The 26,165-nt window shown below is 45.6% G+C and overlaps 1 protein-coding gene across 2 annotated transcripts in view; it reads left to right on the forward strand.

Moving 5' to 3' along the window:
- The window catches only part of NXPH4 (neurexophilin 4), an 86,286-nt gene that overhangs the window by 54,853 nt on the left and 5,268 nt on the right, over nucleotides 1-26,165 (forward strand). Inside the window, exon 1 of one of the 2 annotated variants that reach the window (XM_033137283.1) lies at nucleotides 6,882-6,962. The exons of the other annotated variant lie outside the window; for it this stretch is intronic. The gene's annotated coding sequence lies outside the window, so the exon portion shown is untranslated. Of the gene's footprint in view, nucleotides 1-6,881; nucleotides 6,963-26,165 lie in introns of those variants that run through there. 2 annotated transcript variants of the gene reach the window in all.

The raw sequence follows: 26,165 nt of genomic DNA on the forward strand, positions 1-26,165 counted from the left end.
AGTTGCCGGCTAAAAATCTCGTTTCACTGTTGTGATCTATCAGTTTCCTCAGAAGGGGAGAAAAGAAGAAATTATATTTTGTGTAACTCAAGACAGTTTAGTTGCTGTTAAATATAGGGGGAGGATAAGAAACTTCAAACAAAAAGAACACTCCCAGACAGTGAGTGGTAATATTCCAACTCGTGACTTTAAATTAAGCTCATTCCAAAGGTAGAAGCCTAAATTTAAGTTCAAAAACAAGCTCCATAACTTGTAAAATATGTCGACAAGGAGCTATGCAAGCTCCCACGATCTTATTGTTACGAAGCTGTTGCAAAGACTGGTTATATATCAACTGGTACTTAATTCTGAGATATATCAACTGGTACTTAATTCTGGACACTGAGATCCAGCGCAGAGGGCCTTCTGTCGGTTCCCTCACTGCGAGAAGCAAAACTACAGGGAACCAGGCAGAGGGCCTTCTCGGTAGTGGCGCCCGCCCTGTGGAACGCCCTCCCATCACAGGTCAGGGAAATAAATAACTACCTGACATTCAGAAAAAACCTGAAGGCAGCCCTTTTTAGGGAAGTTTTTAATGTTTGATATTTTTGTATTTGATTTCTGTTGGAAGCCGCCCAGAGTGGCTGGGGAAATCCAGCCAGATGGGCGGGGTACAAATAATAAATATTATTATTATTATTTATTCTGAAAGGCATAGTGCTCGCATGTTGTAGGGTGTGTCCAAACTTACCTACACATATTGTAATAATACAGTAAAACATATAAAAAGCAGCAATCATAATCAGTTGGCTCCACTCTTCCAGGTAGAAACAAAATTCTGGAGTGTTAGTTATTGCCCTCTTTGCCTATGGTATAGAAGCAGTTAACATGGTGCTCTCCAGATGTTGTACTACATCTGGAACTTAGTTGACCGTGCGATAATGTATGACTTGGGGGGGGGCAGGGTATTTTCAATCTCTCTATAGCTTTTTGTACCACCCACCTTTGTATCCTTCCAGACTAGCTCTGCAGGATGGTTCTACAATGGTTCTACTACTGTCTTGAGAATAATAATAATAATAATTTATACCCCGCCCATCTGGCTGGGTTTCCCCAGCCACTCTGGGCAGCTTCCAACAAAATATTAAAATACAATAGTCTGTTAAACATACAGGATCTGCTGTAGACAGTAGTACGGGAAGACTGTTCTTAGCAGTTATGGGGTTCCACAACGCATTATTTTATCCCCAATGCTCTTTAAAAATTTGAAGCCATTGGGAGTGATCATTGGTGGGTTCGGAGTCTGGTGTGATTAGTATGCTCTTTTTTCCATCACATCTGATTCAGGTGTGCCTGGGCACAGTGGTGGGATGGGTGGCCATGAATAACCTGAACTTGAATCTTGGTACGAAGGAGGTTCTGTAGATGAGCTGTTCCCAGGTCCAGAAAATAGTTCATATGCCTATTCTGCATAGGGTAGCACTCCCTCTAAAGCAGCAGGTACATAGCTGGGGGGGCTTCCTACATCCATCTTTGTCACTGGAGGCTCAAGTAGCTTCAGTGGCTAGGGGCTTATCCATACTTACTCTTGTCCCACTGCTTTCCCTCGGGGAAACTGCTCGTTAGTGAGCAATCAGAACAAACAACAACCAGGTTTTCCGTAGATTGCCATTTGTTCTGAGTTAGAGCTAAAGAGCGGGTTTTCCCTGGAAAAGAGCAGGGCACAGGACAAGCAGAAGTCTGCACAAGCCTGAGAGTGGCTTCTACCAGCTTTGGTTGGTGCAACAGCTACAGCTGTTTGTAGATCAGGAAATACTTGCTGAAATGTTTTCATGGCATGCTGAAATCCATAATATGTCAGACTGCTTTTACTGAACATCAGACAGGCACCTACAGTATTGGCATTTAAACCCCTGCTTAAAGCTCAGCCTGTTCAGCTGGGTTTTCCCCTGCAGGGTGCTCCAGCTCTATTATTATTATTATTATTATTATTATTATTATTTTATTTATATCCACCCATCTGGCTGGGTTTCCCCAGCCACTCTGGGTGGCTTACAGCATATAAAAACACTGTAAAACATGAAACATTAAGAACTTCCCAATACAGGGCTGCCTTCAGATATCTTCTAAAAGTTGTGTGGTTCTTTATGTCTGTGACATACGAAGGGAGGGCGTTCCACAGGGAGGGCACCATTACTGAGAAGGCCCTCTGCCTGGTTCCCTGTAAATTTGTTTCTTGCAGTGAGGGAACCAGCAGAAGACCTTTGGAGGAGGATCTCAGTGTCCGGCCTGAACAATGGGAGTGGAGACGCTCCTTCAGGTATTGAGGGCCGAGGCTGTTTAGGGCTTTAAAGGTCAACACCAACACTTTGGATTGTGCTCAGAAATGTACTGGGAGCCAGTCAAGATCCTTTAAGACCGGTGTTATATGGTCCTGGTAACCACTCCCAGTCACCAGTCTAGCTGCCGTGTTCTGGATTAGTTGTAGTTTCCGACTCCGAGTCACCTTCAAGAGTAGCCCCATGTAGAGCGCATTGCAGTAGTCCAAGCAGGAGATAACCAGAGCATGCATCACTCTGGCAAGACAGTCTGAGGGCAGGTAGGGTCTCAGCCAGCGTACCAGATAAAACTGGTAGATGGCTAACCTGGGCACAGAATTGACCAGGGCACCTCCATGGACAGCTGTGAGTCCAGAATGACTCCCAGGCTGAACATCTGGTTCTTCAGGGGCAGGGTTACCCAGTTCAAAACCAGGGAGTCCCCCACACTCGCCCGCCTCCTGTCCCCCCAAAACAGTACTTCTGTCTTGTCAAGATTCAACCTCAATCTGTTAGCCATCATCCATCTTCCAACCACCTCCAGACACTCACACAGGACATTCGCTATCTTCACTGTTCTAATTTAAAAGAGAGGTAGAGTTGGGTAACAATAAGAATAACAATAATTTATTATTTATACCCCACCTATCTGGCTGGGTTTCCCCAGTCACTCTGGGTGGCTCCCAATAGAATATTAAGAACAAGATAAATACATCAAACATTAAAAACTTCCGCATACTGATGAACACCCAGACCAACCTCCCTGATGATCTTTCCCAGCAGCTCCATATAGATGTTGAAAAGCATGAGGGAGAGGATGGAGCCCTGAGGCACCCCACAAGTGAGAGCCCAGGGGCCTGAACACTCATCCCCCAACACCACTTTCTGGATACAGCCCAGGAGGAAGGAGCGGAACCACTGCATAACAGTGCTCCCAACTCCTCTAGAGGGTCCAGAAGGATACCATGGTCAATGGTATCAAAAGCCACTGAGACATCCAGCAGAACTAGGAAACAGCTTTCACCTTTGTCCTTAGTCCGCCGGAGATCATCAACCAGCACAACCAAGGCAGTTTCAGTCCCATGATGAGGCCTGAATTGGAAGTGATCCAAATGGTCCGCATCCTCCAGGAGTGCCTGGAATTGTTCAGCAACCACCCGCTCAATCACCTTGCCCAAGAATGGAAGATTTGAGACTGGGCGATAGTTGGCCATATTGGTTGAGTCCAAAGATGGTTTTTAAAGAAGCGGTTTAATAACTGCCTCTTTAAGCAGGTCTGGGAAGACTCCCCCACAGAGAGAAGCATTCACTATCCCGCAGAGCCCATTGCCCAGCCCAGCCTCGCTCGCTTTTATGAGCCAGGATGGGCAAGGCTCAAGGAGACAGGTGGTAGGTTTCACTCGTCTAAGCAGCCTGTCCACATCTGATTTTTTTATGTATTTTGTAATTGTTCTGTGGGTCTAATTTGATTGTTGATCTTACGCTACTCTCCACCATGACATTTTCCCGTAACATTGGTGGTATAGAATTGTTTTATTTATTTATTTTGCAAATGACTGAATCCTTAAGCATTGGCCAAGCTGGCTGGGGAATCCAGTAACATATGGAGGGCACTCCATTGGTTTCCTCTGCTAGAGTATAAGCCAGCTGTCTCCCCAGTGTCAGCCACTGACATGTTCCTCTTAGCTGCAGAAGCTCTCTCACCACCAGAAAACATGTGCTCACATGCACGTGCGCACACAAACCTCCCACTGTACAGATCATCATGTCAGACAAGATGCACTCACTCAGTAGCAGCTAGGGCATTAGTGGGGAATAAAGCAATTGAGCTGGGAGCAAGAAGCCTTACAGCTGGTTAACAGAACAGCTGGGGACTAGGACTGAAAAGCAAGCAATTGCTTGAACTTGCTACCTGGCTGGAAACAAAAGCCAGAATCTTTATCTTGAGTTACTTTCCCAACAATTCCATAGTTAGCTTTGCAGCAGGTCTTTCACGCCTTTCTTATATAGAGGCGAAACTGAGGCCAGAATGATAATCGGATCACTTGCCTAAGGCCACCCAGATTGCCTGAGGCAGAACAGAGGGTTGGATTCATTTGTTTACTGTGTGGCTGTGATCAATGCTATATATAGCTGAGTTTGATTTCCACGCAATAGCATCTTCTTGAGAATCCTGGCATTCTGTTATACGTGGAAGTTTTCGGCTCTTGCATATTTGCTTTTCATTTTAAAGTGATGACACTGTTCTTCAAGAGCTGTAGGATTAAATAATATCTGGCAAGGGCTTCCGGTGGCTAGAGTGGAAGATCTGTTATCCTTCACACTCCTCTGTCCCTAGGCTACAGCTCCCAGTCTCAGGTATTCTGCCTTTACCTACTCCATGTCAGATTTGAATGTTCATTTCTCTCTGCTTTTATGCAATTAGAAGAGCTTAATCTAGCATAACTCAAAGTGAGTTCTTCCCACCTCTACTGGTGCTGAATAGAGTGCCTATTAAATCAAATTTAACTGATGCAAACCAGGGGTGGAGAATCTTTGGCCCTCCAGATGTTGCTAGACTACAATTCCCATAATTCTTGACCATTGGACTGTTGACTGGGGCTGACTGGAGTTGGAGTTCAACAGTACCTGGGAGATTAAAAAAAATTTCTTTCCAGTAGCACCTTAGAGACCAACTAAGTTTGTTCTTGGTATGAGCTTTCGTGTGCATGCACACTTCTTCAGATACACTGAAACAGAAGTCACCAGACCCTTATACATAGTGAGAGGGTGGGGAGGGATATTACTCAGAAGGGTGGTGGGAATGGGGGATTGGCTGAGCCAATGTGTATCTGAAGAAGTGTGCATGCACACAAAAGCTCATACCAAGAACAAACTTGGTCTCTACGGTGCTACTGGAAGGATTTTTTTTTTTTTACTATGGCAGACCCAACACGGCAACCTACATGTAACTAGTACCTGGGAGGTCACAGATTCTTCATTCCTGCTTTACACAAAATATCATTTTTTAAAATGAATAAAAAATCTGCATAAAATTTGCATAAAAATACATTTGCCTTTTATGTATTTTATGTTTTCCTGGATTACACAATTTTGGTTTCCAGATTTTCAGTACATTTATAGCTTGTAAACCTGGGAAGGGAGTCTATTCAGGAGAAGGAAAACTCTGATCCTATACTTCTGCTGCCTTCGAGAGAATAAAAGGCTAAGAAGTAAGCCATACCCAAATCCGGAGTGGAGTCCCTAGGACAGTTGAATAGCGCCTTGTACGCCTCCTTCTGACAACTGCAGCCTAGCTGCTTTCCTTTGGACTATATCAGTGAGGCCAAGGGGGGGGTCTTATTGTTTGGGCATCCCACAACCTCCATACACACTGCCCAGGCTTGCGCCCTATCTGGTGGTCCTGACTGAAATATTTAATTGTGTGAGTTGAAAGAGAGGAAAATATCATTTAGACCAAGCCCTACACAAAGTAAGACTATCCACCATCCATAGATCACTGCTCAGTCTAGACCACAAGTACACATCCTGACAAAAAAAAAAAATACTTGCTCACAGATAGCATGAAGTGATTGATGCAAGTAGTGAGCAGAGAAAGTGTGTGAGAGAAACATTACCCATAAATTACAACTAGGGAGAAATTCCCTTCCAAGCTCATGGAGTGGGGTGGTTTGATCCACTATTTTTGAGTTGGGAACTGGGCTTCATGGACTTAATCTCAAAAGACAGATCAGCCAGTGTCCTGTTTTCACACACACATCTGTTTAAATGTGGCTAGATTTAAAGTGGCCTCTTCTTTGTGGCCTCTGTAGCTACAGTCCCACCTAGAGAACTCCTTCCTGAGCAGGCCCAAATTTGCAGAACCTTCCAGAACCCTGGAAGTTCACAAGATGCTATCAGGTAGCTTCCCCCACTTTCCTGCCAAATTCCTTCCTGAACCACCACAGAGTGGGAAACAAAAACCACTCTTGTCATCTCACACCCTTTGGAGCACATTGTGGCTGCTGCTCATTAGTTTCATGTGTTCATTCATTTTAGGGTGCCCTAGATGAAAAATTGCCCACTGCTTAGCATTGGGGCTCAGTCTGAAACCTAGCTGGGTTTTGCAAACAGATGAAGGAATGAGAGGTAGCCAGAACTCTGTATATTGGAAAAGAAAATCACAATCCTTACAATAATAATATAAATCCTGGAAGTTTTTCTGGGGGCAGGCTAGCGGGGGAGTTCATAGTAGGAAAGGAATGGCTCCTTTAAAACCAGCTAGGCCACAAGCCTAACAAGACTTCATGTTGACAAGGAGTTAGGCTGAGAGACACAGGAGGCTTGCTACATCAGCGGGAGAAAGGGGCTTCTAGTCACAGAACAAATTAGAATGGATATGGGTACTGAGCCACCCAGCCTTGCAGTTTTGCTCCACTGCTGATCCAACCCTCTTGCCCCCTTTCTGCTTCCGAAAAGCTCAGACACATCAGTTTCTAAGATGACGGGTTGTCCGTGGCCAAGCCAAGAGATTTTTTTTTTAAGTCCGCCAAGTCAGATGCGACAGTAGGTGGCAATGATTGACGAGCCTGACATGGGCTCGCATGATGATCAAAAGCCATCGGAGCGCAGCTGAGGAACAAGCAGCGAAAAGCAGCTGGAAGGGAGGAGGAAGCTGTTTGAGGGGTGAGGGAGGCATCGCATCAGAGCGGACGCCCGCATGATGGATAGGGAGAACTGAGAGCTACTGTAGCCGGCTATCTTCTGTTGATAGATGGACGAGGAAGAGGCCAAGGTAGAGAATGGGAGCTGTGTTGCCTGTGGCTGGCTTGGCAGTGGGGGGGGGGGTTGAGGCAGTAGCAAGACAGGGAAGTGAGCAATATAAATTGAGATTGATAAATGGTCCATGTGGTCAGAAGGTGATGAATAAGCTTGATACTGCTTAACCCAAGACTTATCTAAGTAGGTTATGTATGCTTTATAACACCGTGGTACTGCGGGGCTGGAAATTTTGACTGGTTCATCTGCTTCTTGAATTATGAAGTGGTAGAGGGTTATTAAAATCTACAAGTCCCACTCTCTGACTCCCCCGATTGTAGCCAAATCATGACCCCATAGCCTTCTAAAAACAGTAACCAAGGGAGCAGTTGCAGAAGTAAGAGCCCCACAGCCCCAGTGCTCTGTCTCTTTCCATATGTGTGGGTTCATCATTTTGGGTGATGGAGGGAATATTTAACATAATGGGTGATGGAGGGAATATGTAACGTTACATTCAACCCAGTAAGTAAGAAAAGGATGGGAGTGATTCTCAGTTTGTTGGCATCTGTCTGTCTCAAAGATACAATGGTGCGCATCTCCAAGCAGTGTTAGCAGCACGGAAGTGACCTCCCTGGGGCACAAGCCTGGGCAGTGTGCATGGAGGTTCTGGGCTACCCAGATGACAAAACCACTTGGCCTCACTGATGTGGTCCAAAGGAAAGCAGAGCAATACGTTTGACAGCAGCTTGGCAGCAGGAGTTGCCAGAAGGAGGTGTACAAGGCAACACCCATCTGCCTTTGGGACTTCTCAGTTCCAACATTTTCCATGCTCAATGGTTCTATGTTGGGTGGCTGTTTGTTTTTATCTCTTCACTCCAGAGGTGATATGTAAACACTCTTTGCCATACAGTATTTGCTCTGTGATAACCCTTTCACACATACAAGTCGTTCACTTGTTGTGGTCATCCCGGGATGCATGGATAAACCAGCAGTATTTGAGTTACACCACCCTTTTTGCCAGCTTAATTTACCCTGGGTGGCCAGGTCACATGTCCAAGCTGAATGGGCATAGGATCTAGCCCAAGTCCCCACTCTGGTCCTGCCTCTGCCACTCCTCTGAAGTGCCCCTTTATCAGGACTTAGGCTGCCTTTATATGCACTGGATTTGGCTCAGCTGGCTGGGTCTCAGCTGAGCTGAACTGGGGAAAATATACTGGCATATCTCCAGCTGAGCCAAGGAAGGAGTGTTATACTGGTGTATCCGAACTATGCTTGGAACCTCCCAGCTCAGCCAGAGATTTGCTGGATCCTAACCCCACTCATGCTGGCAGATCTTGCCATATTCTGCAGTGGGCTGCTCCCAGACTAAATAAATTTTAGTCAATGAATCATATAAATTATTCAAGCAAGTTGCTTATGAATAAAATAAATTTTGACGGAAAAATCGCTAATTATAACAGTAATAACAATGAGATTCCTGCATTGCAGGGGGTTGGACTAGATGACCCTTAGGATCCCTTCCAACTCTACAATTCTATGATTCTAAGTCATATTACTGTTTTTATTAGATGATGCCTAGTCATGTTGCAGCAGGCACCACCTTAGAAGAAGTATTTCATCTTTGCAAACAAAGCGAATTATTTTAGTTTCAGTTCACAGTGCATTTTCAGACAACCTGTTTATTGAGCATTCATCTGGTTTGTTTGCACAAAGTTCTCATGGAGTCATACAACTCCAGCTGTTTATTGGGCATTCACCCTGATTTGTTTGCAGGGAATTTATGCATTGTTTCTTCAAGCAATGGTTATTCCATATTTTTCTGTGCCCCCCGCCCGCATCACTTCTATCACCAGGTGGGTTTTTTTTAGAAGTGAGTTTGTTGTGCATGTGTGCCAAATCCATTTTAATTGTGTTTGAATCCCACCTAAAATAGCAACAGTTTGTTGGAGAATTTGGCAAGGAAGATGTTGGCAAAGCCAAAGGTTTGTTTGTAAAAGAATTGAAAGAACGGAATGAATTAAGATTGAGAACTGTTTATCTGGAAGGTCACTAAGCATAGATAGCCAGCCCTGAGATTACTGGATGATATGCTTTTAACTATAACTGTTTTTAGAATGTTTTAACTGTTTTAGAATTTGTTGGTTTAAAAAAAAAGAAAATTTGTGGGTGTGTTTACTGTCCTGGGTTCCTTCGGAAGGGAGGATGGGGCATAAACTAACTAAATAAATGTACACCATCCTTGGAGGAAAGCTGGGATATACATGGAATAATAATAACAATGATGTGCTGCTAGAGAATTGCTGCAAGAAAGGAAATTTGAAAAACGGTGCTCCATTCTGTTTTCATGCTTGTTCTGTGGTCCAAAGGGTGGCCAGTGTAGGATGGAACTGAATTAGTGTTTTGAGCAAAAGCCCCTATGGATGTGTAAAAAGCAATCATTAAAACACACACACACACACACACACACACACACACACAAGCGAGCAGATGTGGCTCACAGCAGGGAGGTGCAAATTTCTATGGGAAGACTGAGTAGAAGATGTGGAGACCTTTGTTGTGGTCCCTTCGGCAATCTACGTTAGATACAGTGGTACCTCGGGTTAATAACTTAATTCATTGTGGAGGTCCGTTCTTAACCTGAAAATGTTCTTAATCTAAGGTAGGCCTACCACTTTAGCTAATGGGGCCTCCCACTGCCGCCACGCCGCCACGCCGCAATTTCTGTTCTCATCCTGAAGCAAAGTTCTTCTTTTTTTTTTTTAAACAGAATTTATTGACATTTTCACAAAATAACACAAACCCAACCCCCACACCTACAAATATCAAAACAAATACAAATACACATAATGTCAGGATTCTTCTTCTTATCTGTATACCTTACTAAAAAAAAAAATTTCTAGTTCCAAATCTTGACGTTTGACTTCCCCCGCCTATACACCTTCGGTTTTAAAACAGTACACTATTTCCTTAACAACTTTTCTCTATAAAGATTAACTTTACTTAGAAAAGAAAAAACACCTTTGTCTTAATCTTTGCATTATAACCTAAAACTTAACCAAATATTCTTACAGCTAAACTTATTTCTTCTATCATTTATCATGCTGCTTTTAACTTAAATTCAATATCTCCTTACTTATTTAAAATAGACTTGTAATTAACAGACTTCACACTCCGATTTCGGATACCATGGCAGACCATCTATATTATACATTAATTGGTTCAACCCACTCCCCTTCTGTCCATTATCTTCTCCTGTCTTTCACCAGAACCGGATCTCCTATTATATTCTTCTGAATGTCCACAGATCCAGGTTACACCCACCACAAACCCTGCATCGAGCTCCAAGATGTTCATCCTCTCCATTCTGAGTTTCTCCGTGCCTTTGTACCATACGTCTTCTTCTTGTAGAAATCTTAATTCTGTGTCCCTCGACCCCGAACTGCCACCTCGGAGTCTGGATATTAAAAATCTTTCCGTTCCAGGGCTGCTGCCACCCCCTGAAATCGGCCCCTGTTCCACTCGGATTTGCTCAGCCATCTCAAACCATCCTTCCAACACATCTTCCAGCTCTTTGCAAAAGTCTGTTTCCATTGAATAAAACTTTCGAAAAGCCTCCTCTGTGGAAAACAAATTCTTTCCATTTATAATCCCACTCAAGGCTCTTAGTTTTCGATCAAGCAGTTCCAATTGAAAGACAGTAAGCTTTTCCTCATCCTCCCAGTCCTTCAGTGCCAACATAAGCGCAAAGTCCAACATCTTCGGGGGGAGGTGGGTATCAAGTTACGTTTCCTGTCTTTTTCTTCCTTTGTCTCAATTTTTTCCTACGCAAGTCCAAATCGCCGCCATTTCTTCCGATGCCGGAGTATAAAGACCAAAACTTCAAATGGAGATATTTTTTCCTCAGTTAACCCCCAAAAGGAGATCTCAACAGACTCAGCTTTCAAATTCAAAATACTTTCAATTGATTGTTGTAGCAGCAGTCACTTAAAGGGTTAATTTCTTTCACCACCCGAAGGGAGAGAGGCGGGCTGCCTTTCTTCTTAATCCCAGAGCTTTCCCGGAATACAAAGAGTCAGTCAATTACTCACAGCTTCTGGTTTCTTAGCAACTCCTTAATGACAGGTAGAACAGAGACGCTCATCACGGACTTTGCCGCCGCATGTAAACATCCCGGTTGGGGCATGTCCCCTAAAGCCCGGCTCCGTAGTCCCTTCACCCCCACTCCCCCTTTACAGGGGGCGCGGGGGAAGGGTTCGGAGCACAACGGGCACAGCCGGGGAGCCCAGGGCACGGGACGCTCTTCCCGCGCCCCAACCGAAGCCCCGCTATGCGGCTGCAGGGCTCCTAACCCCCGGGATGAACTGGGTGCTTCGCAGCCGAAGCAGCCCACGACCATCCATAATGGCGCCAGCCGCCGGAAGTCCTGAAGCAAAGTTCTTAACCCGAGGTACTATTTCTGGGTTAGCAGAGTCTGTAACCTGAAGCATCTGTAAACTGACACGTCTGTAACCCGAGGTACCACTGTACAGTATTCATGTTTGGTAAATTGTGAAATCAAAACCAGCAAGCAGATTGATTGCTAATTACACAAAGCAGCATATACTATTCATTAATTTGTATTATGCATGTACTTGGGTACTTTCAGTTACAGGTAGGTAGCTGTGTTGGTCTGCCATAGTCAAAACAAAATAAAATAAAAAATTCCTTCCAGTAGCACCTTAGAGACCAACTAAGTTTGTTCTTGGTATGAGCTTTTGTGTGCATGCACACTTCTTCAGATACGTGTGCATGCATACTTCTTCAGATTGGTATCTGAAGAAGTGTGCATGCACACGAAAGCTCATACCAAGAACAAACTTAGTTGATCTCTAAGGTGCTACTGGAAGGAATTTTTTAATTTTATTTTGTTTTGGGTACTTTCAGTTAGCTACCCAAGTCCAAACTCACTCTTAGAAGCGTGTCACCTGCTCCCTAGTGGCAAGGGAGAAGGGTGGAGGAAGTGGTCAGTATAGCTTTGTGGGACCTGCTAGCCAGTCTTTTTGGATGGCTAAATGTTGAGCTCATGACCCATCATCCTCACAGAGGCCCACGTGCAGAATAACCTGCACAACTCCTCATTGTCTTGCAGTTGCAGTATCCTAGAGAAATTGTGAGGAAGCTTCAGTTGTGTAGAACTGAATAATTTGTGCATCCCACACTTTTCAGTTCCTTTCTACATCACTTTCCTAACCGCAAACAGTCCAGGTTTTTTTTTAAAGTGGCCCTGTTATGCTAGGGTGACGAGCCCTTTAATCCATTGTAATTACACAAACCTCCTGGTATCCACCTATAATAGAATCATAGAATTGGAGAGTTAGAGTGGAACCTGAGGATCATCTAGTTCAACCCTCTGCAATGCAGGAATCTCAACTAAAGCATCCACCCAACCTCTGCTTAAAAATCTCCAAGGAAGGAGAGTCCAATACCTCCCAATGGAGTCTGTTCCACTGTCAAACTGCTCTTCCTGTAAGAAAGTTCTTCCTAATGTTTCATTGGCATCTCCTTTCTTGTAACTTGAATCCATTTGTCCTATGCTCCAGAGGAGAATACATGTTTGTTCCATCTTCCATTTGATAGTCCTTTAGATATTTGGAGATGGCTATAGTATCTCCTCTCAGTCTCCTCTTTTCCAGGCTAAACATACCCAGCTCCCTCATAAGGCCTGTTTTCCAGACCCTTGACCATATTGGTTGCTCTCCTCTGCACACGTTCCAGCTTGTCAACATCCTTCTTGAAATTTTAGTGCCCAGAAGTGGACACAGTATTGCAGGTGTGGTCTGACCAAGGCAGAATAGAGTGGTGCTATTACTTCCCCTGATCTGGACACTAGCCGTCTCTTGATGCAGCCTAGAATAGCACTTTAATCCCTCCTGCAAAATACTGGCACTCTGGGGGTGCCTATAGTTTGCTTGTTTTTGTTCTTTGCCTAAGTTACATACATTTTGATATTTTGCTACCCAACTAGACAGATTAGGCTGAGTATTTGTCCTCATTTGCCTCTTATGAAACTCACATGCCTTATAGGTCAAACTAGACACTGATCCTCCTAACCACAGTGTTATTTTCCTCCCCCTTGTCTTTCTTTTTGAAGTGTAGGAAATAAATTCGTCCTGACAAAGGAGGTGTTGCAAAGATGAAACATCACACGTGAAAACACTGTCCTTTATTTCAACACGTACGTGAAGACACCAGCCTAATTTGAGGGCTTGGGTGCTAGACTGGTTTTTACTTTTATATATAGGACTTATGGCTATGCTTTCAAACGTAGTCAGGAGGTTTAAGTTTCTATTCAGGGTTCCGGAGTTAGGACTGGCAAGTAGGAATGATGTGTGTGTGATGTGGAGGCTTTGCAGGCATGTATGTAAGTGTGACAAAAAGTGAGAACCAGAAGCAAGGGGTGCTAGACTGTACCTGCAGCTTTTGAAAGGGCCTGATTTTGTTAGGGCTGGCAAGCAGGTACTGGTCACCAAGCCCCAAAACTCCTCAAGAGATGGAGGAGCCAGGCCAAGGTCAATAGCTTTATGTGACCAGGTGGTGTGTTATTGGCCCTTTTGGATTATCTGGTCCCTGCCAAGTTTGTGGTTGCAGCACCACTCTCTGGCCATCAGTAGTAGTGGCACTGAAGCACAGTGGTGAGTGTAGACTAAAACCCCTTTTCTCTGATACCTTCACCTTCTGGGTGAACAAGCTTGTTGTTTGTAACTTGGAGAAACATTCAGACACAATTCCCACACCTGAAGCAGTACTGCCTGAAGGCTATACCATGTGACATTAGTGGGTTTGTAGTTTGGCTCTCAGAATACCTTTGAGTGGAAAGTAGGTCTGTCTTCTTCCTCAAAGTCCTTTAGAACAGCTCCTGCCACCTCTGAATATGGGACAGTGCTCTCAACAGATGAGGTGGCCATCCAGGCTCTGCTTAGAAACCTCACCACCTTTGGAGGGAGTCCCTAGAACAGTTCTTAATGTCAGAAAGTTCTTTCTGATCATAGAATTGTAGAGTTGGAAGGTACCACAAGTTTAGTTGGAATCTCCTCTCTTGTAACTTGAATCCATTGGTTCGGGCCCTACCCCCCAGAGAAAGAGAAAACAAGCTTGCTCCCTTTTCCATGTGACAGCCCTTGATATATTTGAATATGGCTATCTTATCTCTCCTCAGCCTCCTCTTTTTCAAGCTAAACATTCCCAACTCCCTCCTACCCAACTCCCTCATATCAATATTGCTGGTTAGTTGGGTGGGTTGTGTCTGCAGCTATGGAGAATTCTTAAAGCAGATGTGGGGAACTTGTGGCCCGCCAGATGTTGCTGAACTCCAGATCCCACCATCCCTGACTCGTGGGCCATACTAGCTGGTGCTGACAAGAGTTGGAGGCCAACATCTGGAGGGCACAAGTTCCCCAATCCCGATTTACAACCCAATCCTAAGCATGTTGCCTCAGAAGTAAGTTCTATGGAATTCAGTGGGGCTTACTCCCAGGTAAGTAGGATAGCAGCCTTAGAGGTGGATGAGAGGCCTCTCGGGCCTTGCTGCTGCTTCTAACGAAAGGCAACTTCCCCCAGCTCCATGCCTTGTTTTTCTCCCCTGCGCAGCATGAAGTTCATACTAGCTGCCCTCCCAAGAGCGCACAAGGTTTAATTAGTGCTCTCCAAACGCCTGTGATGAAGGATGCAACACGAGCGCAACCCACGTGCAGCTGCCAGTGGCTGCTTGCTTCTTTCCCAGGGGGGCTTCTGCTTCGATTCCTATTCCCTCCTTTCCCAGAAGAGAGGCAGGCAGCAGGAGCACAACCCTTTGCCCACCCTGGAGGATTCACAACTCGGCTCAAGTAAAAACTGAGGCCTGTTCCAGGGCGAGGCTTCTTCCATTCCTGCTTGCTTATACTGGAGACTAGAGCCCCCTAACAATGCATGGCACTGCATCTTCACACCTGCCTTGTGAGCCAGCTACCCCCCTGCCCCCTTGCCCTGCATGCGGTTCTTGCCCAGGGAAGCCACATTTTGCCCAGGCACTGCACACTACCCTGGGGTGAGGGCAGGCGCTCGATGAGTCAAGCAGCATGTCGGAGCTTTTTTATAACAATACAATTAGGGGCCTTCTGCGCTTCCCAGCTGCATGGTGTGCTGGCTGCCCTCCTACCTGCTTTTTAATGACCCTCAGCACTTCCCTGAGCAGGTGTTAACAAACTGCTGGGCTTATTTCCCACACTGAATGCTGAGAAGCAACTTGGGTGGGGGGGCATAGCTGTCAACTTTTCCCCTTTTTTAAAAGGGAAATTCCCTTATTCCGAATAGGATTCCTTGCAAGAAAAGAGAAAAGTTGACAGCTATGGTGGGGGGGGGACTGCTTAGCAAACAGCACCTTTCTTTCAGCCATGATGGAAGAGCAAGGACTCACCCACACTTCCACTTGTCCCATGCCTAGAAAGCGTAGACCTGGGCTGTTTCTGCTTGTCCTGCACTTTCCAGGCACGGGTCTAAGCGCTTCTGCCTTTGCACTGCTGCTTTCCCCTGGAAAACCCACTCTTTAAGGCTAAATCAGAGTCAACATCAATCCAGAGAAAAACCCGATTGAAGTTTGCTCTCATTCATTAAACAGCGGAAGTGCGGATGAGCCCCAAGTTTCTTTTGGGATTGTGGCAGGCTTAAATTTTATCAGGCTGTACCCTTGGACCTATTTTCAGTGTCCTGGACACTTGAGCATGTGTGGAGTGCCCCTGTTTCCTCATTGAGGCTGTGTACAGTATAGTAGTCACACTTCATTTTAAGAACTAAACTGCCAGTAGGCTGGAGCTCTATTCCATTGGCGAAGCCAAGATATTTGTTGGGGGGGGGCAGAACCCCACTTTGCTATTGATTTTTATTGATGGGGGGCAGCTATGCTATGCCCAAGATCTATTCCCTCAACTTATGCATGGATATTAACAGATAAATAGTGGTTGTGGAATCACACCTTCCAACCCCCAACCCCAACCTCCTGCAAACATTCTTCTTTCTCCAGAGCTGTGATGTCCTGCCTTCTGAAGCGGAATTATCAACATCTAGCCATCAGCATATCAAAACAAGTCAATCCACCCACCACATTTGTATCTTGCTGTTCCTCCAACAAACTCAGTGGGCACCTTGAGCCGACCTACTTACTGAACGTTCATCCGGAGGTTGGATTATATTGGTCTTTATTGAGCATTTGTTCTCAATTATTTGTGGAGTGGTTATGCAAGAATAATTATTCACTCTGCATTTGTCCTTATTTGTTTGCAGGGTCTTTATACATTTTCCTGTTAGTAGTCATTCACTTATCCCACACGTTTCAATTCATTTCCCTGTCATTCATCCTAACAGCAAAAAGTCTGCTTCTCTTTTTTGAACTGGATTTGTTATGCTTGGGTGAGTGAACACTTTAATCCACTTTAATTGTACAAACCTAAATTTTCAGGACACATTTGAATCCCTCCTGCAAAATAGTGACAATATGGAAGTGACTGGTGTTGCTTACATGGGGGCTGTCCTATTTTATCCTCACAACCCCCCCCCCCCCCCGTTAGGCTCAGAGACAAGGATTTATCCAAGCCACCTCTTCGCCTCGCCAGACGGACAAGCTGGGCATACTAGCCAAGTGGGCATTTGAACCAGGCCTCCCTATATTGCCAGTCCCATTGCTCTCTACATTAGAATCATGCTAGCTATCAAATCAAAATTTTGGGTATCAGGAACAGCATGTTAGAGCAATAGGGTTGTGCACCTGTTGTTACATTCCAACCATTCAAAAATCAGAATTTGTGTGTACACACACACACACACACACACACACACACCCCTCCATCCAGGAAAGAAAAAGTATGATTACAACAAGAGTATGTTCTAGCCAAGCAATAGCACTTGAGAGGGTGTGTACTAGGGCCACTCTGGGGTGTGACTTGAGGGAGGTGCATGGCCCAGACCCAAGATGGTGGGCCAGGCGGAGAGGTCTGGAGGTTCGCATCAGCTCTTGGTCTTGAGGTTCTCCACTCCTGCTGTACATGATGGAGGAGAGTGTGCCCCAGTACAAAAACTCTCTGGGAGTCTCATGGGTTGTTCCGGATGTCTCCTCCCAAAGTACAGTATTTCACTTTTGCCTTTCCCCCACCCCAACACACAAAGACAAACAGCAGATGCATTCTGACAAATCCACTTACACAATTTGCTATTTCCCTGACTGTTTGGGTGCAATGAAATAGCGATTGGCTCCTTTAAAAATGTTGCAGTGGAAAACTGCTTGGCCCATTTCATGACTGATGTTTTTCCAATGCGCCCATCACATCCCAAAGACTAATATGTGTCTATAAGAACATTATTTTTTTAAAAAAATATTTATTAACTTTTTCAAAACATGAACAAAATACAAACAACAAACAAATACACTACAATACAACTATTACAGACAAACTACCATAAAAAACAGAAACTTATTCCTTTAAACTGCTGCTTTCCTTAACATTGTGGATTGACTTCCTCACGTCTGCCCTTCCTGAGTTCATTGTCTCACATCTTTAGTAATTTCTTTACATTATTTAAACCTTATTTTACACAAAATCCTATCCATTTTTAAAATTATTATCTTAATTCATTATCTCCAAATTCTTTAACACTTAACATAATTCTAAATCTGCAGTCTAACTTATCTTCCAAGTTACATCTACATTTCAATTTAACTATAATTTTTTAAATACAATTTAAATTTCTTCCATTCTTCTCCCACTGCCTCGTCCCTTTGGTAACAGAGCTGCCCAGTCATCTCAGCAAGTTCCATATAGTCCATCATTTTCATCAGCCATTCGTCAATCGTTGGTAATTCCTCTGTCTTCCAGTTTTTAGCTATCAAAATTCTAGCTGCTGTTGTGGTATACATAAACACCGTTCTATCACATTTTGGGATTTCCTGGCCTAGGTTGCCCAGCAAAAAGGTTTCTGATGCCTGTCCACATTTTCTGCAGGATGCTGAAAAAATGATGCAGGGAGGTAGATCTACATGGTTAGTACAAAGATAGGAAAATATGACTTACAGTGAGGGACCAAAAAATAATTTATTCGTCCTTTTCTTGCAATTGGAAAGCAAAAGAACTGATTGGGGCTTCAGTTCTTTGTTGGGGCAGGCAAACTCTCATCAGAACATCTGTTACTTCTGAAATCTGTCTATCTATCTATCTATCTATCTATCTATCTATCCATTATCTATCTATCTATCTATCTATCTATCTATCTATCTATCATCTGTCTCCCTGTTTTTCATCTGTGGGACTCAAAGCAGCATAAATGAGATCATCAGACAGTCTCCTATCCACAGTTACTGACCCAGAATGCAATCTTGTTAGCTTCAGCAAGTTGTCTTCTGACCATGCCCTGGGACCATAATAGGTCAGATATCTAACCCTCTCAGTAGTAGATGTTCTCCGCACCCCTCCCTGGCAGCAATTCCCAGCTGTGTCCTCACAACAACCTGTGAAGTAAGATAGCCGGGAAGATGATGCCTACCAGACACCTGGTGCGCTTCAGGGCTGAGTGAGGAATTGAACCTGGGTCGCCCTAATCCAGTGCTCTAACCACTACACCCCACTGACCCTGACCACACTATGTGTGGCTGAATGCATAACCGCTTAGGGATTTTATTGCTATTTAGCAGTAGGTAAAAGTTGTGAAATAAATAAACTGTAAGGGCGTATGTGTGTCCTGTTCCTACATGTCAGTCAGACAGGTGGACTTTCTGCCATGATCCCACTTCCCATAACATATATTTACTGTATGCGCAATAGTGCACGTCTGAACAGTGCATTTGCGTGGCCAGGCGGAGTCCCCCAAACCCCAGGTGACCCCTGAGTGGAATAATGACACAAGACAACGTGCTATGGGATTAAAATTGGCCACAACTTTATTAAGATTCAGATGTAGGGAGACCTTGGCTCAGGCATTGGGCGTTTATCCTTCTCAGTCCCCAGCCAGGGATCTGGGAAACTTCAGGGTTATCCAGCATGTGTGGGGATTGGGCTGGCTCTGGAGAGCACATGTTCAAGCAGAGAGCCACCCCCCCCCCGTTCGCCGCCACTGGTGGGGGAGAACAAATGACAACCTCTTGGCGTATGGCCAATGCCTCCCCCCCAAGACCCCTTTAATAGGGAACCCTGGTATCGCCGCCTCACTGGGGGTGTGGGGTCACCGCCCCCACCCCTAATATAGGAAGATGACTAAAGGATTCCGCCCAAGGCCTGAAACCGCCAAAGTTGTGACGTTTTGCTACAGGAAAGGCAAAACCTGCCAACACGGGGAAATTCCTTTCTGGCCCTTCAACAGCGACCTTGACATAGCAGTGCCTGCGTACCTGTGGAGAAGAGGTTAACCTGCAAAAATAAGCGTTAATTGAGGGAGTGGAGGGTGGGAGTGCGACTGCTGCTTCCCAGGTAGGCTACACCTTCTATTGTGTGGGCTGGGTGGTCCCTCCCCTTACCTGGCCAACCCCCTGGCAATGCCTCCCCAGGCGGGATTGGGCGGTTAACTGAGGTAGGTGGAGACCCCAGGTATCCCGCCTGGGGGAAGGCGACGCCAGCCCGAACTACCAGGAGTCACACTGGAATCCAGGGGGCTGCGCGTGACCACGCAAATGTCGCCCCCCATTTGATGTGGGGAACGGTCATTGCCATGGTCAGTTTGAGACCTTTTGGCACCTGAGGCAAGCTGTGCCACTGATGCATTCCCCCCTCCTCACAGATCTGGGCCCACTTCCCAGTGGAGTGGGAAGAGACGGGCAGTAACTCAGCTCTTTGGCTTTTGACTGCATTTCAGCTTACCCAAAACTGAGCTGGAAGCTGCCACTGAGGGCGATTCAGGATCTCCTGCCCCTGTGGATCCTGCTGCCTGAGGTGGGTCACTTCATGCCTGAGGTAGCTGCCTCACTCCGCCTCATGGTTGGGCCCGCCCTGGCGTTTGCAGTCACGTTATGTTATACAAATTCAGCTCTTTATTTCTTAGCCAAGGGCCATCAGCAAAATTGTACAGTACTGCAGTACAATTTAAAACATAGTGCATCGCTGAAAATATAATTAAAACAAACTAGTAGCATAATCCATTGTAGTATCTAATCCATTGCAGCATTCAGTATTTCCCCCCAACAACATTAAAACTACAACAGTGCAAAAGTGTAACATTCACTACAGAAAAAGGGTCCTGCACCTTTACACTTTACCCCAGCACTTCCAGCAACAGAGCTGACAGACCTCACCCTTGCTCCAAATCGGACAGGCAATCAATCATATGGGATTCGGCCCATTCTTTTTTAATAGACAAAACCACAGAAAGCTAGCTAAGTCAAATATGATCCTGTGGGTCTGGTTTGTCAGCAAAATGACCAATATGTCACCACCTACCCAATCCTTTATGTCTCCCAGCCATTTTTGCTATAAATTTCTGCCTAAGGCAATTACATAGACTGTACTGCAACACAATTATGTTCCAGAGTTTCCACTGTTGGTTGTCTACACTGCTTCCATGGCTGCTCCACAGAAATCCCTCTGAGCCATCCTAAAGTGACTGCAGAAAGGAAATTGTTTAGTGTTGCCAAGCTGATTAATCTTTGGCACTTTGGTACCTATGTTTTGTTGAGTATGTTGGAAGGGAACTCATGTTATCCAATCTTGGGTAGAAGGAAGATGTTATTTGGGTAATTATCTCTGTCAACAGCTTATGAAAATCCACATCCATGATATGCTGTCTCATCAAATCGAGAGCTTTATTTCCTCCCAGCATGAACATAGGATGAAAATCCTATCTTGGCTATCAACTTAATGGCAAAATTTAACCCAATCAAAATTTAACCCAATCAAAAAGGATTTAGCACCCAGTACCTTCTGCCAATCAGCATATCTATATTCCATACTCTCTAAATGCAGAACCTGTTCACCACCAGGCAGGCAAAGGCAAGTATCCAGACAGATAGTTTGGCAATGGGTGAGAAAATAATTAACCCCAAAAATCCTGAGTCAACAGCCTGACCGCAAACTCCCATGCCCTGCCTGCGAGGGAGTGCTACACGGAACCAAAGCATTCCACTCCAGTCATGAAGTGTCTTCAAAAGAATGTAGAGCAGAGGAATTATGTCACTGAACTATGAATAGTTTTAACTTCTTGCCCGGAATCATTGGGCCAGGGATGCCAATAGGATTTCCTGGGCCTAATCCACTGTATATGGATTGGGCTGCCTGCCCCCGCAGTCTGTTGACAAGAGCTGCTGTGCCCCTGCTCACTCTGGTCTCCAACCCCTCATTAGCCTCTCTGAGCTTCTGCTTCCCTTTTAATCTTCACCATCCCATTTCTGAAGCCCCTTCTGTTTTGCAGTCCTACTTTTCACCCCTTTTTCACCTTCACTCCTGTATATATGCCTCTTGTGCTTGCTTCTGTGCAATCCCCCTTGAACACAAACCATGTCCCTGGTAACTTCCTGCATCTTCCTCCTTCCAGGCATTATGTTAAATGCTGACCATGGGATCCTCCAGTCTGGAGCTTGGCCTTTGCATTTCTGCATTAGCCGCTGCTTCTGGACCGACCTCAAGGGTAGCCCCACATACAGCAATCAATTTTCGAGGTGGACAATCACAAACAAACATCTTCCCAGCTTAATCTAGCCAGTGCAACCAAGCTAACATTCAGATAGCTAAACGGTGGTTTGGTGCAGATCAAGCTTCCAGCCAAACATGAACGCTGAGCTGATATGCACTAAGGCACTTGCTGTTGGCTCATATAGAAGTGGCTACACATACTTGGCCAATTGTCCACCTTCGCTTGGAGAAACGGGTAGGAACATTCTTTTTTTTTTTAGAGAGAGAGTGGGAGAAACACATTGTAGCCACTACCAATTGCAAGAAGGAAGAGATTCAGAAGGAGCTTATCTTCTGTTGTGCACCATATTCAAGGCCTTTGAAATATTAAAGATAATAGGATGGAATTCAACATCACACTCTTTGGTTGTTCCATCTGGGCAAACATTTTGGCGTTCTCCCCGTCCCCAAACCTCGAGTCAATTGCAGTGTGTATGAAGGGAGAGGAGGACGAAGCCCTGTTGCACAAGGGACAGTCCTTGCATAGGACTTCCACTTATGGTGCTCATTAGATCAATCCCACTCAAGAGTCAAGAAAGAATTTCATGGCTTGCACCAGATAGGATGCATGTTTGCATGGACCCCTAATATTAGACCTAGTCCTTCTGAATGAATCCAGCACCACTTGTGGCTAGTTCACACATTTAGGCTCACCACTTGAAGTCTGTATGATGACTCAGCATGTGTGAATGAGTCATCACAGATGAAGTGTTGCACAACTTTCATACCTCCTTAAGCCATCCAGCCCAAGCCCACCACAAGGAAGCTTCCCTCTGGGCCAGTTCAAACATGCAGCATCAAATGGTGATTTGTATGCCTAAATGCACCATCACAACCAGTCAGACACCATCAAGGACCTCACACCCAAGACCTTTCAGTGGAGTAACATGGTCACACCTTCATCTGCCAGTCACCAAAACTGCACAGTAACCAAGTATAGTGGAATCCCATACATGCATGTGTAAACTATGACACAATCCTATGTGGATTCACTTGGAAGGATGTCCCCTTGAAGTCAGTGGCCCCAACTCCCACATGAGTGTGTATTGTAAAGGCTGCCATCCTAAACACAGTTACACGGGAGCAAGTTTCATTGAGCTTAGAGCAAGCACGGGGAACATGAACTGTTCATCTTGTGTCTGCACTATGAAGATAGACTTCTATTCACAGATGGGTTACTTCAGAACAGATGAGTCTTAAAGCCTGCCTTCTCTCTCCTCACACTGAGACAAAAGAGATGCTGCAGCCATGATTTTCTGCCCTGGCCGCCTGAACTAATTACAGTCAGTGATTGCAGAGTTCTCTGCACTTTGATTCCATGTGCTGAGGAACTGAGTGGGGAGGACAGAACACTCTCTTGATTCGAGCTGTATCTTCTAAGACTGCTTAGAGTGCTTTCAAATTTCATTTAAAATTTGATATGCACAAACTCCTTAGGACTAATGCAGACTAAAAGCACAGTGTGAACATACCCCAAGAACCAAACGAGAGAGAAGGGGGGTGGGTTTTTATATTATTATTAAACCTTTGATCTTAAAATCTACAATATGTGATTTCTGGCTCTCAGCAAAAGGATGAAAGCGAGGATGGAGGATGAAATGCTGTTCCAGTGCATGCTCAGAAAGTAACGTTTGAAACGACAAAGTCCCTGACTCCTTTTTGAGGAAATGCAAAAGACTGGTGTAACCTGCAACATTTTCCCTTACGAAAAATGGTGGGATAGGCATCATGCCCCAGTTGCCAGCTTTGGATCTGGAGGATGTGTTCATTGTTTTAAAGAGCTCCAGAACCTCAAGTAGGGCAGTGTACCCATTACCTCTTACTATGGCTCCACTGCTGGTGTTTGAAGCTGAGTAGCCTACACATGACAATAGCCGCAATCCATAAGTATCCTACAGCTTCTTGAGAAATACTGCTCAATGTGCTTTCCCTTAAACCAGCCTCCATCTGATTGCAAACCAGAAGCTACAGTTAAGCTGCGGTGCATAGAGTTCAGGAAGCCATTGCTCATCCACAGGTGACAGCATATGTGCAGACGGCAGCTTTAGTGAATTGGAGTTCAGCACAGGGAAACAGGCAATGGGCATCATCTCTGGACTGAACAGCAGCATAAGAATGTGACTTGAAACACAGCAGGGGAAACATCCTCACTGTGTTTCATGCCACTGATGTGCACATTGCATTGGTTTGGAGTAGCAGCTGCATCCCCCTCCAATGCCTGCCCTTCTCCCTCACTTAGGCCTTGTCCACTTTTGTATGACTCTGAGCAGTTTTCTCCTTGCCCTGCTCCTTTCCCAGGGAAAACCAGCTCTTTAGTGCTGAGAGCAAATGTTAATCTGGAGAAGATCAGAATTGGCTTTTACTCTGATTGAGTGCTAAAGAGTGGCTTCCCGGGGGGTGGGGAGCACGAGAGGAAGTGTGGACAAGCCCTCAGAGTTGCCATCTTCAGTCCACAAGACTGTCTAATTTGAAGAGCTCCAGGGCAGCAAGTCTTTATGGAATAGTTGTGCTTGCTTTCCTGGTGTCTAGATGGTTAATTCACCTATCCATCTCTCCTGCCTGGCGCAGCAATATTCATCTCGCAGCAAGCGGGAGAAGGTGGTGGTGAACAGGCTGATTGAGGAGTGGGGGAAAGCCCCCATATCTACAGGCTGGCACCCTGACCTGCATCTCTTAAAGCTTACAGGTGCAGTCCACGTGTCTGGAGCAGGCAGTACAATCTGCTGAGGATGTGCAGCTCTGGGCAGAGATCTTCCCAGACATTGAAAAGGGGGTGGGGTCCACATGAAAGCAGAACTGCCCTGCCAAATTGGCTCCAGTAATAATCCAGAGTAAGCAGATGCATTTACTAGATGTCCCTTAGGTGTCTAAAAAGCTAACTTAGATCACTGGGTACACTGGGCAGCTGGGCTCCAGCACAATGCAAGCAACATTCTCGCACACCAGTGCCTGGAAGTCATGATGATGATGATGATGATTTATTTATAGCTTGCCCATCTAGCTGGGTTTCCCAGCCACTCTGGGCAGCTCCCAACAGAATAGCAAGGATGTCTCTTTTCATAGCATTATGACCCATCTGGGGAAGCCAGGTCCCATGTGAGTTCCAGGATTGGAGCCCAACCAAAGGCCAGGCTTTTACCCCAGCTGAACGCAGCTCCTTGATTTGAGAAGCAGGAATAAAGCGGTATCTACCTGTATCTTTTCAGCAAGTGTGAGGGCAGGGGCAGAGCAAGGGGGCGGGGGACGGGCCGCCCCGGGTACTGCCCTGGGGGGTGACACTCGGGGTGGCGCCCCGCCCCCGTGATCGGCGCCGCTGGTGCTTGGCAACTTTTAAGGCTGCAGCATGTGTGTTTGTGCGCTGCAGCCTTGACGTGCCGCCGCACGGAAGGGGTGCCGGCCACTTGTGCCCACCATCTTGGGTGGGCTGTGCATGTGCAGTCCACCTGGGATGTGCGCGTGTGCCATGACGTCACGGCGCGCATGCTAGGGGGCGGCACCCCCGCTTTGCCGTCCTGGGCGGCAAAGCAGCTCACTACGTCCCCTGAGTGAGGGGCATGTCTGAATCTGGAGAAAGAGGCCTGGACACGCTCTATATTCCACCAGTAGCAATAGTCTCATTGGCAGATGAGAGAGTGAGGAGCTCAAAGGAGCGTCAGACACTTTCCACCCTGTCATCTGCTACTATCTGTCAACACAACCTTCCACTATGCTTGGTAAGGTGGCAGAGCTGCAGCTGTGAGAGGGTGGCTGTCAATGGGGGAGAGTAGGAAGAGGAAATGCTGTAGCTTAGTGGAAGAGCACCCGCTTTGCATGCAGAAGATCCTAGGTTCATACCCTGGCATCTCCAGGTAGGGCTGGGAGAAACCCTAGTCTGGAACTGGGGAGCTGCCTGCTGAGTTGGTGTAGACAAAACTGAGCTAGATAGACAAATGGGTCTTCCTATGTAGGAAGGTAGCTTCCTATGTTTCTATGAGGTATTGAGGTGATAGAAGCTGAAGCAGGAGAGGTGAGAAAAACATGGGGATCCACAAGTTGTGGCTGGGCTTGATAGCAAACCATTGATTCTAGGAGCCATTGCAGATGTGTTAGAAGGACCTTTGAATTCATGGATGTGGTGCCACGGTGCCTACTGAGCAACTGCAGTCTGGTGGTTCCTGAAATTAGAATAAAGTAGTAGGGCTTAAGAACATGGGTGGAATGGATGGCTTTTAAAGAAATTACAAAGCAGCCTCTTATTATGTGTCTTCCTTGTTGGACGACAAAGCAACAAATTTTAAGAAAGATTGTAACTCAAGTGCATACATTCATCAAAGTAATTTGTTGCTTCACCATAGGTCATAACTAGCAAATGCATGGATTGGAATCCTTCCAAAGAGATTTCAGTTCTGGAATAGATTTAGTTTTAGTGGAAGGAGAAAAATTCAAAGCTGTGTAGTGTGTTAAAGAGCAGGAGGAGGGAAATGGAAGAGGCAAGAGT

The sequence above is a fragment of the Lacerta agilis genome, chromosome 2 (genome assembly GCF_009819535.1).
Source record: "Lacerta agilis isolate rLacAgi1 chromosome 2, rLacAgi1.pri, whole genome shotgun sequence".
In the NCBI taxonomy this organism is placed as follows: domain Eukaryota; kingdom Metazoa; phylum Chordata; class Lepidosauria; order Squamata; family Lacertidae; genus Lacerta; species Lacerta agilis.